The sequence below is a fragment of the Papio anubis genome, chromosome 4 (genome assembly GCF_008728515.1).
Source record: "Papio anubis isolate 15944 chromosome 4, Panubis1.0, whole genome shotgun sequence".
NCBI classification, from domain to species: Eukaryota; Metazoa; Chordata; class Mammalia; order Primates; family Cercopithecidae; genus Papio; species Papio anubis.
In genome coordinates this window covers 110,353,572-110,369,924 of record NC_044979.1, presented here as the reverse complement: position 1 = coordinate 110,369,924, position 16,353 = coordinate 110,353,572, and the positions used below count along the sequence as shown (strand labels likewise).

Sequence of the window (16,353 nt, the reverse complement as noted above, 5' to 3'; positions counted from 1 at the left end):
TGGTTCACAACCGTAATCCCAGCTACTTGGGAGGCTCAGGCACGAGAATGGCTGGAGCCCAGGAGGTAGAGGTTACAGTGAGCCAAGATCGTGCCACTAAACTCCGGCCTGGGCCACAGAGTAAGACCCCATCTCAAAAAGACAAAAAAAGAAAAAAGAAAAAAACCCCACTACTTTAACATACCTAGTTCCCTGGTTTCTTAAAAGAATATGGAAGAAAACACATGTAAATATATTGTGCAGCATCTGGCACATAATAGTCATTCAGTAATTATTAACCACATTTTCCAGTCATATATTTATACTGTTTTTCACATTAGGTGTGATCCTGAAATAAAAAATATAGAGACCTCTGAGGGAAAAGAAACAGGTGATGTTTCCAAGAGATAAGTGCATTAATTAAACCCTAATATTATTAAACATACTAAATGGTATGGGTGTCATTCAAAATGGAGAGCAAACTCTTCTTGATCACTTGCTTTACTTTCCATGCAGTGAAGGGGGCACATAAGAACGCATGGCACACACAACAAGGAGTATGAAGCTGAAGAAGGTGGGAAGCCCCATTTCTTAAAATTAAAGCTTATACTTGGACTTACAAAGAAAGATGAAAATTTTATTTGCTCCTGAATGATCCGTGCATGTTCGCTAACCAATTGAATAACCACAATATACCATGGAATCCACCTTTCCATGCCTGAAAGAACCTAGGAGGTCATGTATTCTGCCCAACTTCTCCACTGAACAGCAGATGAGCTCAGGCAGAAAAAGTCCATTCTACAGCGATGTGTTGGGTACCCATTCTGTAAGAGGCATGGTGCCCACTGGGATCTGTATTTAACAAGGTCACCAAGGCCTTCTGACTTTCTGCTCAGGATCCTTCTAGGTTCCTATCTTGATAGCAAAAAATAAATTTTTTTCTCACTTGAGAATTAAAGGGCATGAGTTAACATACCACCACAATAAATAATTTTATTTACTGGGACCAAGAGATTCTGGAAAAATGGTTTTCTGGGTAGGTGGGAATGTCCAGAAAACATTTTTTAAATCTGTGTTTAAAAAAAAAAAAAAAAAGTTGCTTGTTAATCTATATTTATTGTATTGTGACATTTGTTTAAAGAAAAAGAAATCTTTGAATACTGAGGAGTTTGTAGTTTTCTTTCATCAATCCGACTATAGATGGAATCTGTGTGTTATTAGAGTAAATTTGTGGTAGATTCAGCATTCCATATAGAATTAGCAGTGTGTTTGTAAATATTATTTTTAAATTTTTATCATTTTCTTTTTTTCTTTCTTTTTTATTTTTCTTTTGAGATAGAGTTTTGGTTTTGTTGCTCAGGCTGGAGTGCAATGGCGTGATCCTGGCTTACTGCAACCTCTGCCTCCCAAGTTCAAGCGATTCTCTCACCTCAGCCCCCCAAGTAGCTGGGATTAAAGGCACCCGCTACCACGCCTGGCTATTTTTTGTATTTTTAGTAGAGATGGGGTTTCACCATGTTAGCCAGGCTGGTCTCAAACTCCTGACCTCAGGTGATTTGCTCACACTGGCCTCCCAAAGTGCTGAGATTACAGGCTTGAGCCATGGTGCCTGGCCTTTATCATTTTCCTCTTTATTTTCAATATAGGAAAAAAACACTTTACTAAATTCTGATTTCAATAATTTTGTGTTTGTTTTTAATAAACTGTGGTATGGCCTCATTTAATCTTTAAAAAAAATAACAGCACAACTACCATTAAGCTGGCGCACCTTTCCCTATTTCCATCTATAGCAATGACTGCCGCATAAACTAACATTTCCCAAAGCATGGTCCTCTGACACTGACTTTGTGAGATGCTGCAAGAAATAAAGATGTCAGCATATGATTGTCTCCTCTTGGAGACAGACACCTACACTGGATTAGTAAAGGATTCTCAAAGTACAGTAGAAAAGAAGCCTGCTTATATTGTATGTGCTAGTGGTTCCCAAACTAACATAAAGCAGTACATGTATTTAGCAGAGCATATTAACATCTTTTGACTTGCCTTATATAGAACAGACTGGGGAAGTTGGCTATAGACACACAGGAATGTGTCCTCTTCTCAAATGCAGAACTCAACAAAATTTAGGGAAAGCAAGAAAAACGAAGAAACATTCTTCAGAGTAAATTAGAAAATGAAGTAGTTAAAAAAAAAAAAACAGCCTTGGGGTTGTTTATGATTTTTGGCTTATCTTTTACCCCGACCTCAGGGTAATTCCCTGAATTAAATGGTAGGCTTTCAGAGAGTGGAGACTAAAAACCTTAGACATATGAATTAGCACAGATATGACATTCAAAACATGACAGAAATAACTTGAAAATAAAATCCAAACTGTAACCCATAGCATGCACCACTATATAGTTAGAAATATTGGGTGCAGGCCGGGCTCAGTGGCTCATGCCTGTAATCACAGCACTTTGGGAGGCCAAGGCAGGCGGATCAACCAGACCAACATGGAGACCAGCCTGACCAACATGGAGAAACCCCGTCTCTACTAAAAATACAAAATTAGCCAGGCATGGCGGCAGGCGCCTGTAATCCCAGCTACTTGGGAAGCTGGGGCAGGAGAATTGCTTGAACCCAGGAGGCGGAGGTTTCGGTGAACTGAGATCACGCCATTGCACTCTAGCCTGGGTGACAGAGCAAGACTCCAGCTCAAAAAAAAAAAAAAAAAAAAAAAATTGGGTGTAGGATAAGACTGGGAAGGAAAAGCAAATGTGTGTGTCAGTTGTTGCAAGAAGACTACACCATTGAGCTCAACTTTCCAGAATAAAAGAATCCTAATGAGGAAAACATAATATCAAGAAGCCACTGCCTATGCTCTTTCTCTCTCTCCTCCATCTATCCCAGCTGGGGAAAATAAAGTCATGATGGAGCTAAGTGAAGTCTAACTCCACACATAATCAGAGAATAAACAGTCTAAACACAGTTTCTGAGTGCCCAAAACAAATGTGGCCATGCAGATCATTAGGGTAGCTTCATTTAGTGCCCCTTTCAGTGACTCCAGCTGTGAAAGCAGCCTCATGGTGACTGCCCCCGCCAAAATCCTACTATGACAGCCCCCGCAGTCTTTCCAAGTAAGAGGCTTCACACATACAGACTCTCAGGGGGAGTCTGGCATATAAGAGTATCGTTGAATTTGGCTCCAAGGATTTTTTCTTTTTTTTAGATAGAGTCTTGCTCATTGCCCAGGCTGGAGTGCAGTAGCACGATGTCGGCTCACTGCAACCTCCGCCTCCCGGGTTCAAGTGATTCTCCTGCCTCAGCCTCCCTAGTAACTGGGATTACAGGCATCCCCCACCATGCTCAGTTAATTTTTGTATTTTTAGTAGAGACGGGGTTTCACTGTGTTGTCCAGGCTGTTCTCGAACTCCTAACCTCAAGTGATCCACCAGCCTTGGCCTCCCAAAGTGCTGGGATTACAGGCATGAGCCACCACATGTGGTGGCTCCAAGGATTTAAGCGGTGACTTTAAAATTCAAAATACATTTAAGAAATGCAAATACAATTCTAGTAATCATGTTAGCTAATCTTATTTGAATGCTATCATATGCCAGACACTGTACTAAGTTTTGCAGGTTTTTCTCATTTAATCGTCATAGCTACCCTGTGAGATACAAGCTGTAATTATTCCCATTATACAGATGAGAAAAACAAGGCACAGAGAGTTGAGGTAAATTTCCCAGCTATCAAGGGAGGAGGGTGATGCTATTCTAATCTAGGAAGGCTGACTCCAGACCCTGTTCTCTTAATCTTGATACCATGCTGCTTCTTGTAAGCTAAACAAAAGCTTTGGTTTACCAAAATAAACAAAGACAAGGTCCTGATATTTCTTGTTTGTGTGGTGGCTGAGTGTGGGCTCTAAAGGGCAAGTGTCCGAGTTCAAAGCTTTGCTCTTTCTCTAAGCGGGTAAGGGCCCGCGAGCAGGTATTTAACCTCACTAAAGTCTCAGCCTCACCAGCTGTAACATATGGATCATAATGATCAGCATTCCAGGGCACTTATTATGAGCCACACATTCCACAGCACTTTGCACAGATAACATATTTAATTCTCAAAAACACCTATGAAGAAGACACTGTTATCTAATATTACCTAAATAATAGTAAGATTAAAGGTTTTAATACATATAAGGAATTTTGAACACTGGCCTATCCATAAATGCTAGCCACAAGAGACATGAACATACACATAAACTGCACAACACATTATGAGGATCATTATTGTAATCTAAGAATGTTGTTACTAATCAGTGATGTGTTGTAAAAAAAAGGGGGGGAAATCAAAGTTTTTAACAGTGCTTTAATGAGACATAAGTTTATAAAATATTAACAATAAAAAATGACTAGAAGGCAGTTCTGTGATAGTGGTTACAGCAGCAGCTCTGCACATAGGCTACACAGATCATACCAGCTATATTACTCCATGGCTGTGTGACCCTGGGTAACTTCTTTAACCTGTCTGTATCTCAGTTTCTTTACCTATAAAATAAGGATAATAAAAATGCCTGCCTTAAAAGGATTATAAAATGGAGATAATAAGAACATTTGACTTACAGGATAAAGAGTTTTAAGTGAGCTAATATATGTAATGTACTTTGAAGAAAGCTTGGCAGATACCCAAAAAGAGTTAGCTATTATTAGGAGTACTATTGTTACTACTACTACTACTACTACTATGCAATTTTACTACCTAACTCAGTCTATTTTGTTAGAGAATTATTGCCCCAAGAGAAGAAATGGGCACATGGTGTAGAGATCACATCTGATTTAAAAAAAAAGCAACACTCCACATGAAGATCCAGTAACCCTATTTCCTGAAGTTTGTGAAAGGACATTCAGTATGTTTTCTTCCTCTTTCAATCATGTCCCACCATTAAGAATCCAAAATGGAAGACTTCCTAGGTTATTGTTTTAAATGAGGCATTACTAACCATTATGATACAGCCTAGAAATACAAAGAACACTTTAAAGAAAATTGAATTTGCTAATAAATTATGCTAATTCATTTTACTTTACACAGGGAATGACTGATTGTTTACCGATTCATAGCCTAATGGCTCTTTCATTTTCAGTATTGGAAAATGAAATATACCTCAAAGTATATGGTTATTCTGGAGACATATTACTAAATTTGATGCACCCAGACTAAAAAACTGTATGAGTGAGCCAGGAAATGTACAGCGAATGTACAAGAAGGTACCGTCAACAGCAGGCAGGCAAGTCCTGGTGTCAGAACCAAGCACACTCAGGGGAGATGTCTAAAATGCATGCCTTTCTCCTAATTCCACTTACTTACCCAGCCTCCCCAGACGTGGGTTCTGGATCAGAGGAGGAGTGCTGATCCAGATAGAAATTCTGACACATACTCAATTGCTTTGAGAATTACCACAATTAATCTTAAACTGATATGAGGCAAGCCCAAAGTTCATGATGGAATTCAAAGTCTTAAACACAACTAAATCCCCTTGGCCCAAAGTGGAGCCACACATAATAAGCTGTTAAAAATCAGGATTATTGTTCAAACCAGCACTGGGATCCCAAGGGCAGTCCAGAATCACTAGGATTTGCTGGTTTCTTCTCAGAACACTCCATTTCTAAACACTTAATTTTGGCTTTGCCAAAACAAATGCAGTTTCCAAGGGGAAGCAGATGAGGTGAAAGTTGAATCATTACCCATTACAAGTAGAATCTCTGAATCATTTGAGAACTAGCTTTCTTCTAGCAAAATGTTTTCCTAGAATTTTTTCCTGACTTAGGTATTATATTAATGCTCTTCCCTACTCAACAAATTTTATCACTCACTAATAGACAACAAAATAAAAGACACATCACAAAAATCAGGACCAAGAAAAACATGACCCAAACTAAAAAATTATCACAAAGTTAATATAATTGGGTCACAGATTCTGTTTTAAGCTTCCTGGTAGTCAAAGCAAGAAGAGAAAAGGTTTGCAAGAATTAAGTTAAAATGATTGCAGATAGAGACCCAAATGTAAATGATTATTCAAAAATTACATGTATAAATATTTCAGTTAATGTGGGTCTACTTAAGACTCACATGTGGATGCTGCATGAAGGTTTTCCTTCACACATCCCTTCCAGAGCAATGGCTGCTGCCCTTTCCCTTAGGCCCCAAGCCACTCCAGAAGGAAGGGGTGTCCTGCAGATGAGACAATACTTCCGTTTTTTAAAATAGGGTCATGTTTCCATTTTATACCAAAAGAAATAATTGTTATTATTATTATTTTATGAATAAACTTTGTAATTTGGGAAACTAACATGGTACCTCTAATACCAAGAACTCAATAAATGTTAACTAATTAAATTGAGCTTTGTGGCTAATAGTTTGAACACTTACATTGCTCTACTTAATTATAAAGGAAACTTTTAAAGTAATGGCCTATAATGCATTCTGATTTGGCTTAAAAAAATAAAAAAAAAAACACCAGCATTTTGAAATGTGGACTTACCAAGAACTCAGAAAGAGATCAGCTCTCCTTTGTCACTCTAATGCATTGTGCAAAGCAAAAGGTCAGTAAACATATGCTGGATCAGATTCGGTCAATTCTTCAGGTATCAGATATATAGCCACAATCCATTTGTTGTTTTGCTGTTATTTTTTAAAGAGTTTTCAGTGCAATTTTGAAGTACCGATATATAAACAAAAGTTAAGAAACAGTGTGTGAAAGAATAAAATGATAATCATATTTCTTTTTCTTTTTTTTGTCTTTTTTTTTTTTTTGAGATGGAGTCTTGCTCTGTCGCCCAGGCTGGAGTGCAGTGGTGCGATCTGCTTACTGCAAGCTCCACCTCCCAGGTTCAGGCCATTCTCCTGCCTCAACCTCCCAAATAGCTGGGACTATAGGCGCCCGCCACCACGCCTGCTAATTTTTTGTATTTTTAGTAGAGATGGGGTTTCGCCATGTTAGCCAGGATGGTCTCGATCTCCTGACCTCGTGATCCGCCTGCCTCGGCCTCCCAAAGGGCTGGGATAATCATATTTCTATTGTAAGGAAGAATGAAAAGAACTTCCCATGCAGTGAGAAGCTACCCTGCATCCATCCTGGTCTCTGGTACTTACATGTACCTAAGTTAATCTTCACAATAATACGATCATGTACACTCTACCATTATCATTGTTTTACAGATAAGGATACTAGGGCTCAAAGAGGTTAAATAATGTGCTCGAGATCACAGATACATACAGCAAGAGAATAGGAGCCCATTTATATGTAATTGCAAAGCTCGTATTATTCCTAGCATACCTCGAAAGAACACTCACATAGCAGAATACAGGATACTAGGCCCATTTTTCTAAATGAGGAAACCAAAAAAATATCAGAAAGACAAACTGCCATTGCAGTGTATGCTAGAGACAAAACTACAACTCAGAGCTTTTCTACCAATCACAGCTGGTTTGCTCTGAAAAGTGTCATTGACAGAGTGTCTGTGACATTCTGAAGACAGAGTTTAAGTTAATAAATAACAACAATGTGTTTTCCCTCTTTTTACCATTTTTGGCTCATTGGTAAAACAGACTTTGTAAGCTTATTTGTGAAATCAACTATTGTACTAAAGTACCAAAGGACATAATTGAGATAAACTAAAAAATATAATAAATGGACTAAAAACATACCACTTTCACAAGAGAAACCACTATTTTCTAGGCTGCATTCCCTAGAGCTAGAGAATATACTTCTAATGAGCTTTGAGTAATCCCATAAATTGAAAACCTAACCTTGTAATGCCTGATAGTAATCTAAACTACTTAGCTATGTTTTGTATTATACCACAAAACAGTGGTTTGTTCATGAAATGTAACAAAATATCATGTGTTACTCATACTTTGGCCTTAGGCTTACATGTGTTGAAGCCATAATCCCCAACGTATTTCAGAGTATGTTTGGACAACCAAAGTTACTCTATGAAAATGACCCAAAAGGAAAACCCTATTCCACTAAAAACACAAATCGCTAAGAGTTAAATGTTTAAGTATTGCCTAGAGTGTATAAGGAAGATTTAAAATATAGTGTTCATTTTTCCCACTTAAAAAAATGAAAAAGGAACATTCAGGAACCATGCAGGAAAGTTGTAAATTAGCTACATCCTGATCTACTTCATGTATGTTGCATTACGTAATGTGGAAGAAACGAGATACTACATCCCAGCAAAAGGCTGTTTGATACAAAGAGCTTCAGATTCAGAGAGAAAGGGAGCTGCCTTGGTTCTAAATTAGGAAGACGTTTCAGTGTAATGCAGAATATCAGAAACTAATAATAGAACTCACAGGTTGAAGATCCTCAAGTCAACATACCTGAAGCCCATCTTGGAAATATTCATGGATATTATTGAGGCCATAAATTCTCCATAGACAGGGCTATGGTAGTTAAGAATGTGAACAGCAGTATCAGGTAGAAACACATCTAAAACCCAGTTCTGTAATTCACTAGGTCTATGGCCTTAGGAAAAGCACTTCCCCTCTCTGGGTCTTAATTTCCTCATTTCTAAAATGGGTACTTTTCTCCCAAAGTTGTGAGGATTAAATGAGATGGTGTATGCAAAATATTTAGTAAATTTCCTGGCACCTAGTATGCACTCAACAAGTCTTAGCTACTATTATTATTGTCATTATTATTGTTTTATGAATAATCTTTGTGATTTGGGGACTTAACCTGGTAACTATCATAAAAGAGCTCAATGCATGTTTACTAATTGAACTGAGCTCTGTGGCTAAAAGCTTGAACACTTACATTGCTCTACTTAATTATAAAGGAAACTTTTAAAGTAACATCATCCAAACTCTGGGAAATGCTGGGTTGGCCATCAAATAAGACTGGGAAATGCGAGGTTCCTGTAAAACTTCTCAGAGTCTTCAATGTCACAATGTGAATTATAAATCTCAGCCAGGTGTGATGATCCCAGCACTTGGGAGGCCTAGGTGACAGAAGCACTTAAGCCCAGGAGTTTGAGACCAGCCTGGGCAATACAGTTGAGACTCTGTCTCTACAAAAAATTTAAAAATTAGCTGAGTGTGGTGGTGCATTCCTGTAGTTCCACCTACTTGGAGAGCTGAGGTGGGAGGATAACTTGAGCCCAGAGGATGAGGCTGTAGTGAGCTATAATTGCATCACTGCACTCCAGTCTGGCTGACAAAGTGACATTCTGGCTCAAAAAAAAAAAAAAAAAAAAAATCTCCAGAAAAAGCATACAATAAAGCCTTCAGTGTTTCCCAAATTTATTGCACAGATTCCTCACCTGGAAAACAATTTTACAACATGATCCCTAAATTCCTCCCTCCTAATTAAAAGGTTAGAATATCAAGCATTTTTCCGATCAAATTATGCTTATGAATACATATATACACAAAAATGATGATTCTTCTTTGAAAGCAAAACCAATTAGATCTTTCTGCATTTTCCCTTTCCAAGGCCCACCCAAAAAGAACTCAATCTCTGATGCTCCATCGTGTATATAACTTAATCCTTTAACTTAAATAGATCAAGTTCATCTAGAGTTTATTTTTAAGTCACTTCTGATTTAATATGCCTTTTTAAAAGCTTACGTTGGTTGACATTAAATCCTAGATGTTAACGCTGACAGGTTCCATGATAAAGACTTGATCATGTAAGAGTAAAACATTTTTTGAAAAACTTACTTTTCAGTAGGTTTCTTATTAAGACAAAATGTTACCCAAATCCAAATCCTCAACAATGTTTAATGTGGTAAAAGCAGTTAATGAAACTGTCACTTTAATCTCCTAAGTAAAAGGGAAGCAGGAAACAAGGAAAGGCTCCATTTGCCTCTATCCCCGTATCTTCTACACAAAGATGCTTCCTGGATGCTCTCACCCTTTGGCATTTTCTCTCTCTGAGCTGAAAACCCTGTTTCCATCTGTGTAGTGGGTATCCTCACACATGGTCGCTTCAGTTTCCATATGCCCAAAGTGAAACTCACAACTGCAGCACAAAACCTTTTTCGGCCCATCCTGGTATCAGCATCATCCACACTTTCAGTCTTCCTCAATGCTTCCTTCACCCTCATCCTCCACCTTCAATCAACTTTCTGCCTCTTAGAAAGCTTTCCAGTTAATCCTTTCTCCAGGAGCCCCACTCTCTTTGCCTTTCTTCTTTTGTCTTTTCTGATCCAACAGAAGGTAGACAGCTTCCTGTTGCTGTTTTTGACATTCCTCTACCCTCTATCCATCCACTACCTTACTGAGAGATGTTTCTAAAATGAAAAGCAGTCCTCACACTCTCTTAGTGACAGTCCTTCAACGACTTGCCTTCTCCGACTGAATACGATGCAATCTGCTCAGCATGCTAGACAAGGCACTGCACAAAGTAGTTGTAACCTACCACTCTAGCTCACCTCTCACCAGGCTCCACTCCTTGGACTCCAGCCTCTCAAAAGGCCCTGTGAGACACACACACACTATTTCTTCTACCATCTAGTATCTGCCACGCCCCACCTTGTCTTACTGGCAAACATACAAATATCTTTCAAGCATACAAATATCTTTTAATACTTACCTCTCGCCAGCTTGCAAAGCAGATCCTATCTCCTGCCCCTTCATAGTGTTGTTATTACCATCTCTGTGTTTCCCTCACAATTAATATCTTCCTTTATTGGTATGCTCTTTAAGTTCTCCTCAGGACGAAGTTTCTCAAGATTGTAGATACTCTCTTTTCTCCTCCATTTCTGCTCTATACAGCCCTACACAATGGCAGGTACATAGTGGGTGCCCATTCATGTCTGTTCAGTGACTGAAAAATAAATGAATGAATGAAATCCAAATAGATTTTAAGGCTTTGATTTTAGAAACTGCTATGTTAAACATAAGGAAAGCCACAAAAATATGTCAAATCTTGTATTCTCCAAAAAAAACACGGAATATCTTGAGTGGAAAGAGTGAGTTATTAGGTAATTCTTTGTGTGGGTCCATTTGTGTCTGTGAACATAAAGATGTCCACTTTGGTGTATTGTGCCACTGAATTGAATGTCATCAGAGCAAATTTAAAGCTCCATTCCACAATGAAAGGAAATTGGTGGTTCTGAAGTTGACTGGAGTAGAACGTAAAGTAAGTTATCATTTGTTTCTTTGGCTTAAAATTTCCCAAAATAACTCAAGGCTGTATTTCCATGGCCATTGTCTTATGCTGGTAGAGCATCACCCCCGAGAGGAAAATCTGCCCCCGTGTTAGCAAAAGCTTGAAATTCATTAGGCCAGGCGCTGAGAGGCGGACACGTGTGCTGCTCTGCCCAGCAGAGGGCGCACAGCCCCCAATACCGTGCAACGCCGGCCAACAAAGCGGGCTGGCGGGACTGGGTGAGGTTGTTCAACAAACCCAAGCCTTTGAATCCGGGTCAGCGTGCTGACCTCCTGTCCTTGCCTGCTCCTTGGCATTCTGTTCTGTTCTTCCCACACACAATAAGGTGTTAGTGAACCTCCAGCTCTCAGGCAAATCAGTTTGGGAGCAAATAGGGAGAGGGCAAAGGTGAGGCTCTTCACTCAGGAGTGTGATGATTTCTTGGAAAAGGAAGCTTTAACTCACTCCTACTTGGCCTTACAGCGACAGAAAGCACCCTAAACTGGCTGTAGCCTACATTCTAATTCTTTCCTTCTGTAAGTGAATATAGGACGATCAAGGTAGGGGTTTTCAATAGGCCCCTGTCCCCAAACTGAATGAAAATGACTTTCTACTCTTACTAATTTGGTTTAGATATTTTAGGCATCGGAAGTGTAATGCTAAGATCACTACTCTATTAAAAGGCTCAATGGCATAAAGTCCTTCACCTAAGTACATTACTAATACTTAATGAGCTTGTAGAAGAGGAGAGAAAACATGACATCCTCTCACATTCTAAAAACAGATGCTTCTGTTGATCAATGTAAGAAGAAGGGCCAGTGATCTAGAAAGAAAAAATTAAACATATAAAATAAACGAAGCAGAGTCATGTAACATTCAAGGAAACCTATAAGTTCCCAGGCTTTTTCTGAGAAAAACAAGGGACCATCATAGGCCTTGCAGGGAGATTGCTTGTCTGCTCTGTTAATCATTAGACCTGTTAAAAGGGAGGAGATAGCAAGGGCCTCGAGCGAACACTCAGAAAGATGTCACAAAATACTTTTTTCTTCCTTCAAAATATGCCTCAAGCACAGAAATGAGAAGCCTGCCCGGAATTTTACCCCCACATTAAGGAACCTCCCCCACTCCTATGCAAAGGTCTAGAAGCAGGAGGGAACATGGTTACTGAAAAATAGTGGCCACCTCAGGATGGGCTAAAGAACAAAATGGGGACTGGGGTTAATGAAAGATGAAGGTTGGTGTAACTCACTGTAAATAGCGCTAAGGGTATGATCTATATCAAACTCACGAGAAGCCACTGAGGAATTTTAAACAGGGGAATGACATGAGCAGATTTGCATGTTGGGTAGATCATTCTAGAAATAGAAAATAGTGGGGCAAGCTTATGCATATCAAACATGAAATGTCAAATTAAATTTCATGCTTACTAATTATGATAGGGCATGGCAAGATCATTAACTTATTTTTGAAAAGCAGGACATACCAAATAAGAAGGGGAATTTTTCTCATTTCTAGTCCACTTGACTTATACCCTAAACCCAAGGCCTCATGCCTTGAACAATGCTCAGGGCTACTATTCATGCAGACCACAAGGCCAAGAACCATCTAAATCCAGAATAAAATCTCAAGTGATTTGAGATTTTATCACTACTATCTTACTTTCCAATCATAAAAGTATTATTCATTATACAGGAACTTAATTACACAAAAAAACTTATGGAACAGCTACTATATTTAATCCATTGTACTAGACTCTTTTGGGAACTCTGAGATCAATAAAATGTAATCTTTGTCTTTAGAAATTCAGAGACTATTTCAAATCAAGTAGAGGAAATCACTTGTTTTTTATTTGGTTTATAGGTAACCTTGGGCACACAAGAATACCAATGAAAGCACTTTCGTTATCATTATGCATTTGTAATAAATATTCCTATGTATCTAAACCTTTTTAGTCTCTAATGTCCAGTTATGCAAGCGTAAATATAGAGTCTGAACTTAGGAAAATCAAATTTAAATCAACGTATTTTCTATACTCTTAGGTTGCATTTCCTTCAAAAATAGAGGTTAGATATTCTTAAAAACACATCAGCACCAACTAGAGAATAACCATAAAAAATAATAGGATGAAGAATATACTTAATTCATCCTAGAATTTAAGTTCCCTAGAAGTTCACATGAGAGTTCTGCTCCCTTCAGTCCTATTTATGCTCAAAATTACCACGCCAGTTCATTGCTCCAACATCCCATCAGTATTGCAGTTCTGAAAAGCAGCCACCCGAGACTGTTTGGGAAATTTCTACCATTTCTAGAAGCAAGTGGGAATATCCTAAGAGTGTCATCCTGTTGGAGAATGCTGCCACTACCATGAATAATGTCTAGGATGGGATTGCTAATCCCATGGAAGGGAGAGATAGTATACCTAGAAATGATTACAATGGATGACAAAAAGAACAGAAGATCCCAAAAGGGAAGGAAACAGTTCTAGTAGGTTTTCATGAGGACACTATGACTTCCTACTGTTGCAGGCCAAAAGAGTGAGAGTCGTGATCAACTCCATATACCACTGGAGGCTATATGAGTAAACAGCAAACTGTTCTCATGAAAGCAGGATGTTGGCAAACTGACAAACTGAGTCTACCATCCAGAAGGAATGCTGAGGGCAGTCACAACCCAGGCACAAGTGTTTCTTGTGATTAGACACATCTGAAGCCTGTTAGCAATAATGTGAACCTGTGATCAATCAAGCAGCTGACCAGTCGTTAACTACTCCTCCCTGCTCTTTCTACCCAATAAATAGGAAGGGCTGTAGAGGCTCAGGGTTGCTGCCTTTGCTCACTAGAAGCAGGGAACCCTCTTCTTCCCCCCAGATCCATTCTTTGAAACAGTTTCTTTTGTTTTAAGTTTTCATTTCTGCTTTCCTACCCCATCGTTCAGTCCCGTGGTAACTGTGGCAAAGTGCAGCATCCAACTGCCTCAGTAACACAGATTTGGGGGTTGGTTGGTTGGTTGGTTGGTTTTTCCCATGGCTTAAGTATATAACCATGGTTTGAGGGCTGACCTATAATCTGATCCTACATTACAGCAGACACAATTGAGAGAGGAAAGAAATCTATTTCACTCAGCAGAGTTGGGCTGAAGTTACTTAAAGTGAAACCATGTTTAAAATTCTAAGTATTGTTATATGAAGAGGTCTCCATGGTAAAAATTGAAAGAGTATGTCTATAAAAGGCCAAAGAAACTATTTCTAAATGAAAATGTTGAGTGCTTTGAAATGAGAACTTTCAGGCAAAGGGCAATCCTGGATTGTTAGATATACTTTGAATTTGGCCATTTGAAGGGTTAGATCTTATTTGAAGGGTTAGATCTTAGAAAAATGGTGTCCAATCTTTTGGCTTCCCTGGGCCACATTTGAAGAAGTATCTTGGGCCAGACATAAAATATACTAACACTAACGATAGCTGATGAGCAAAAACAAACAAACAAATAAACAAAAAAACCCTCACTTTTTAAGAAAGTTTACAAATTTGTGTTGGGCCACATTCAGAGCCATCTAGGCTGCATACAGTCTGCAGGCCACAGGTTGGACAAGCTTGTCTTAGAGGCTTAGGCTTTCTCCTGCAGAACTGCTGTTGTCAAATACTAGAAGACGAAGCATAAGGTTCCTGTGATACTCCACATCATGGAATTTCATGGTAATGAACCACAGCATAAAGCCAGGGTACTTTGTGGTTCATGTAAGTATTTCCACATCAGACTGAAAACCTTCAGAAAATGTTTCTAAGCAGTATTATTTTATCACTCAGAAATCCATTACATGAGTACCTCAAAGATTTGTGGCTAGGACATATGTTCTTGATGGTTACAGTCCACAGGGAAACCTGGTGTCTGCAGATCCCAGATCTCTCCCTTCGCCAATCAAATGAGCTAAGAGCTTCAGGTCAACACAAAACAAAAGGTAAACTAGAATAACAAGAAGTTTTTAGATTGTACACCCTGATGTCAAACTCTACAGATTCCCACCTTATGCAATTACTACCTTGGAAGCTATTTCCTAAGACATCCAAATAGCAAATACTAAACTATTTGCTACTAATACATCTGGCCATTCAAAGGGTACATAGATAAACTGAAGAAATTCTATTTGTCTACTACCATAAGCAGTTTTGAATTTCATATAAATACAGGACTTAAAAAATATTCCCTTCTCCTCTTTCTTTCTAGAACTGGCTTCAGATTTATAGTATTCCATTTATGTTGCTATATTAGAATGACAGTGGTACATTTCATGTTTTGACTACAAAATATTGGAACATAGTGTTGAGTATGAGTACCTTAAAAAGTACTTAATTGCCCCCCCATATCAAAGTAAAGAGAGCTTAAAAACAAAACAAAACTGTCTCTAACTAGACAATTCTGAGCATCATCCTCATGCCACAGACATATCTACTCCCTCTATATGAAATGAATGCTTATTCATTTGAATCCAATCCACAAGGCTTATTTTAAAAAAAGAAAAGAAAAGAAAAAGAAAAAACCTTCTACCTTGATTCTTCAGAAATTCTGAATTTGTAGGTCCCCTTGACCAAGAAAAAAAGAAAAGTGGTTTACTCTGGTTTTCATGATTTCTACTTCCCAAAGGTATTTGAGGCTTGAATTTTCAAATCAATTAGGAAGTTAAGTACCAAGTCTCCATGTCTCTCATCAAAGAAAAATGAACAGAACTTGTTACAATTGTATCCCCCAAACTGATTTGAAAGCCCTGGAGATTACCCAGATGCACAGAGGTTCTCTAATAAACCTTGCAACATTAACAAAATGAATACCTTAGATGACATTCTGCAAACCATGTGTTATCAGTCAGCCCTGGTAACCCATTCATCTAGCCACAATGATGCCTGGGATTTGGGTGAAAGTGTTTTCAGCACAACTTTGTTGGTTGGGCTAATGGGAGACTTGCATGAAGTAACTTTCTTAGATGCACAGAAATCCAGCTTGAGTCTACACTGGGATTCACACACACATAAGAAATGAGTGAACAGGAACTCTGGCTTTTATTCTTATGTTGTTGGAAATTTTTGCTATTATTTGTTTGTTTGGTGGAAGGTTCCTGAAAAAAGAATAATGAAATGGTTTTGCAGACACATCCAGGAAGAGGCTGTGACTGGCAGAACAGACTGCTTTCAACTTCAGGTATGGGTTGTATGTTCTTTCTGTGCTCCAGTCTCATAGAAAGAACTGCTGACAGG

The 16,353-nt window shown here is 38.6% G+C and overlaps 1 protein-coding gene across 6 annotated transcripts in view; it reads right to left on the bottom strand.

Moving 5' to 3' along the window:
- SUGCT (succinyl-CoA:glutarate-CoA transferase) overlaps window positions 1–16,353 on the bottom strand; it is a 754,504-nt gene that overhangs the window by 243,644 nt on the left and 494,507 nt on the right. For 2 of the 6 annotated variants that reach the window (XR_002520705.2, XR_002520704.2), the window contains exon 13: window positions 10,550–10,783. The exons of the other annotated variants lie outside the window; for them this stretch is intronic. The gene's annotated coding sequence lies outside the window, so the exon portion shown is untranslated. The remainder of the gene's footprint in view (window positions 1–10,549; window positions 10,784–16,353) is intronic. 6 annotated transcript variants of the gene reach the window in all.